This window comes from Euprymna scolopes, chromosome 2, assembly GCF_053919585.1.
Source record: "Euprymna scolopes isolate OS-2025 chromosome 2, ASM5391958v1, whole genome shotgun sequence".
Taxonomy (NCBI): domain Eukaryota; kingdom Metazoa; phylum Mollusca; class Cephalopoda; order Sepiida; family Sepiolidae; genus Euprymna; species Euprymna scolopes.
Window position 1 is genome coordinate 107689198 of NC_136483.1, and position 5001 is coordinate 107694198.

The following is a 5001-nucleotide window of genomic DNA, read 5'->3' on the forward strand; positions in this document are numbered from 1 at the left end:
TCAGACATTTACATGTAGCAGCCTGCAACAAAATAAATTTAACAAAAAAGAAATTATTATTGACTTTAGATTATACGGGGGGCGGTGGCATCGGTTTCGCATATAAATTTAACTTTATATGGGTCTCTTAAGGAAATGTAATCGATCCAAGTCTGTTTTCTTATTTATTATTTTCTTAAATTTTTGCAAATAAATTAAGGGAAAAAATAGAGTTTGCTGCTTAAAATATACAGTGGAACAAATCATAAAAAAAATAATTATTTACATTTTTGACCGAAATTTATTTTTAATGGTTTAATGTATTTATTTGCTTCCCCACCAAAGCAAATTAGGCACAAGGCCGTTTTTAATGTGGGGTAAAACCAGCTCCCCTAAAAGTAGATAAAAAGGGGGCACTCTTGTTACCAAAAATAATAATTGTACCAGTATGGAGGGTTTCCCATCCATTGACTGGGACAAATTATCTTAAGTGCAGCATCTGCAGAACAGATACTACACTTTGATCCCGGCCCGAAGGCCAAGATGATATTTATTTGCTCCTCCACCGAGCAAATTAGGCACAAGGCCGGTTTTTAATGTGAGGAGTGAAGGGGAAATGGGGACCAACTCCCCGTGGAGTAGGGGAGCTGGATAGTGACTTGGTATGAAGGGTTGCCCCTACATTGACCAAGGTCTTATCTGTGGGGTCACCCCCACATAGGGTCTTTGCTTGCAGTATCTGCCGGAATACACTTTGATTCTGGCCCGAAGGCCAATATTGTCAATTGATTTTAACAATGCGTTACATTCATGTCGCGCGCGATTTCTTCGTCTTTATTCCTTTACTTGTTTGTCGTTTGTATTGTCATTCTAACTTGGGTTGAGCAAACGGATATAATGTGTTTTAAATAAGGTTTCGAACACTAGTTTACTTTTTTGTAATTTTCTTCCTTCGAAGATTATAACGTTGGGTATGGGACAGGACAAACAAGCTGCCAACATTGCCATGCTTTTTATTGAAACCAAGAGCTCTTTTTAGTATTCTTGTTGTTCCGGTAAGTGCAATTGTCTGGGTCCCTTTATCACTTGGTTCACCAGGAATATTAGTTAGGTAGGACTTCAGGTTCTTCTTCATAAACCCTGTGGCACCTATAACAACTGGTATGATTGATATCTCCCTAACATTCCAGTGTCTTTTAATATCATACATGAGACCTTGATATTTGTTCTATTTCTCCTTTTCAGCTCTGTTTAGACCTCCATCATTAGGGACACTCACTTCAACCAAGGTTGCAACTCTCTCTCTCTCTCTCTCTCTCTCTCTCTCTCTCTCTCTCTCTCTCTCTCTCTCTCTCTCTCTCTGACTTATTCCATATAACTATGTCAGATTTGACAGCAACATTTTGAAAGGTAGGTAGCTATAGGGTCGTAATGTATGCTTTATAAGTCATTTCCAACTGTTCTTTCAGGCTGATAATTTTTTTACAGATGGTTCAGTAGAGATACTTACATACTCCATCATGTCTCGCTATGTAGTAGCCATATGTGATGAAAATTTATATTTTATTACATGGATTATTTCTTATAGTATATTCGTGTCGTTCTACCAAGCACATACACACGAAGTATAACTCTCTTTAAAATAAATGTCGTTATACGTCTTTTAAAATATTAGCTGTTCCAAAAGTGGCTGATAATTACATCTCAGTAGTTCGAGAATGGTTAACATATTTACGATAAATGTTTTTCTACTATGAAGATTTGTATTATATTACTTCTTTACTAACATACACACATATGTTAGGGGACGGCTACTATATAACGCTAGACAATGGAGTGTGTAAATATCTCTACTGGACGATCTGTAAAAAGTTGGATATCGAATGCAGCAGGAAGTCCGGGGAACATGCAAGAAAGGACAGTCGAAAATAAATCATACACCACCCGCTATGACTATGCAATCCATACAGTCAGATACGTAGGAAACGCAGCCATAAAACCAGACATAGTGATATGGGACAAGAAAGAGGAAGAAACAACCGTGGTAGAAGTTAGTGTCTCCAATGATGTTGACTTAAACGGGGCTAAGAGGGAAAAGATAACGAAATACCAAAATCTTATTATGACATGAAAAGAAACTGATCTTTATCACTCCAGTAATTATTAGAGTAACTAGACGCATGAAAGAAAAAATCCTGGCAAATATACCCGGTGAACCAGGTGATTTAAACAAGTGCACTTAAAGAGGCGGTCAAAATCTTCAAAAGATCTCTCGGTTGGAATATATGAGATAACAGATGAATGTTTGGCATCCGGTAGAATGCCCTATCCCCAGTTTAAAGAAACTGATAAGAAATTAAAAATAATTAGAAATTAAATTTTAAAAGTATATAAATATATATATATATATACACACACACACACATACACACACACACACACACACACATATATATATATATATATATATATATATATATATATATATATATATATATATGATAGGAGATTAAAGAAATAATGCCGGAGTCCTTAATTGGAAACTCTTCAAGGTATAAAAAGCTCGACATGTGAATGGGGCATAAAAAATATAAAGAAAATAACAGACAAGATAAAACATATATTGGTATGTATGAATTTAGTTTTCAGTTCAATAAAGAAACAATATCAATGCGAGCAATTATTTTAAATTCTCTGTATACCTACACATTTCGAAGCATAATCCTTATCATCATCAGAAAAGAAAGGAGTTAGGTTAAAAATATAGGGAAATATGACATCTAGCTTAGAGTACATTAGGAAGGAAATGTTAAAATACATGATATAGAAGTACGATAATAGAAAGAATATAGAGAGGAAAACTATGAAATTTAAGAGTTGGGTTACAAACATAGGAAAGCGTATATGTAGTTTAATGTACATTACAGAGGAATTGTTAACATACACAAGAAAACACTTTAGCAAGAGTTAAACACATTTTTAATTTGGAAAGGAAATACAAAAAGTGGTGAAATTCCTTAATCCGCGGTGTTTTGGAGAAATACTTTCCTTCTCGTCAGAAGGGAGGAGACAGCAAAATGCATTAAAAAATTTGCCTGTAAAGTATTGAAAGAAACTAAGTATGAAAAGCATCATACTAGCGTGAAAATAGAATGTAGAACAATGAAATACATGAAGTGGGGTAAACGGGAAAAATGGTTTCACGTGAGAGAGTATTCCCAAGGTTGTTGAGTCCAAAATCCGGTGAATCCAAAAAAAAAAAAAGTGGTAGAAGTAAAATATCCATGTTTATGGTAGTCCGAGTGTATGTTGTTGGAATTTATAAATGGTAAAAAAAATCGACATCTATGTGAATAGGCACAGATGAAGTTCAGTCTATAAGATTAACCAAAAAAAGCGATTAGAAGAAAAGTAGAGAAAGTTGACACGCAGTGCATTGAGTTCATTAAAGGGTGAGGGAAGATATTGGCCCAACGTAAAGGTAGTTCAATGCTGTGGAGTAAGAGAGGATAATAATCTGGTTACTATGATCCTTGTAAAATTAGTAATTAGGGCAGGGGGCAAGGTGAAATAGGCTAGTGTATATGGCTTGGTGAGATTGTGGGCAGAATTAACGAGGATGACGCAAAAGTATTGAAAAAAAAAGATTTTTTGAAAAGAATTTTGGGCTGTAAGCTTATTGTGAGAAAGAATTTATCTGGAAGATTGAGGGGGGTTATTGAGTGGTTTAGTGTATTGTAAGGATTGAGGAAATAATAAAGGGGAATTAGATGAAGAAGGGGCGGCTGGCGCTTGCAAACTCTGTCATGGTATAATCAATAAAAAGAAGCAATAAAAAGAATTACGCTCGAACTCCCGTACAAATGTATATGTACATATGCATGTGTGTGTGTGTGTGTGTGTGTGTGTGTGTGTGTGTGTGTGTGTGTGTGTGTGTGTGTCGGATTTTCCATGTTGGACCTAAATAAAATTCACCTGACATAGATATTTGTTTCTTCCTATTCAGCCAATTACTAAATTTTAGTCTGGTGTTTTTGCTGAAACTTGAAATTCCAGTCGAATCCATCGATTTCGTACTATATCCGACCTAGCATTTTCTTCAGTAGCATACACATCCAGACATACGCCGGCACATTTTCTTTCCTACTAATTAGACAAAACTCCAAATGGTTATGCAATTTTAAGTCATTAGATACGTATCTCTACTTCTACGGTTTATTCATTATCTAACATAAAATTATTTCATACTGAAATATAACCGCCATCGTGATGATAATCATCATTTAGTCGAGGTAGTGTCAAAAATCTTGGCACATTCGCGCAATTTAAATCCATTCTCCATCACAGGTTTTCATATGTACATTTTGAATCATCTGCTAATTGCTTGATGCAGTTTCTGTGTGGTCTCCCCACTGAGCTACATCGCTGTTTTAGCATCCTCAAAAAAAAAATCGCTGACGATTTCATCCTTAACACTCTAGTATCTACCTCTTCGCTCTTTTATAAAAGCTGACATTTATAAGTTACTCTTTCGTGGAGTGTTTCCCCTAGAGGACGCGCATGACCTTGCCAGAGGGCTCTTAGCATTCTAGTATGCACGCTGTCACTTTGCTTCTCGAATAATTTGCTAAAATTCTAGGGGCTACTCTCATATACAAGAACTGGTGTCACAATTGCTTCAAAAAGTCACGTTTATTCTTGGTATGAAGATTTGTCTTCCAAGTTGGTTTCATCTTCTAGCATATATTTTTTCTCCTTCAGAAATAGATTGAAATGTGTTAAAAGTTACATTTCTGGCACAAATCATTATCTTCCACCTCCACCTCCTCCTCCTCCTCCTCCTTCTCCTTCTCCTCCTCCTCCTCCTCCTCCTCCTCATCATCATCATCATCATCCTTGTCACATTGTAACATCATGAGATAGACAACATGGATTAGAATCCCAGGACACATCAGATCGGTTCGGAACCACATTTAGAAAATAATAATAATAATTTAAGATCAAAATGAAAAAAAGAACAAT

General features: G+C 35.8%; 1 pseudogene; it reads right to left on the reverse strand.

Moving 5' to 3' along the window:
• Positions 1-383: 383 nt before the first annotated feature.
• Positions 384-529, reverse strand: LOC145242906 (U2 spliceosomal RNA; annotated as a pseudogene).
• Positions 530-5001: the final 4472 nt, after the last annotated feature.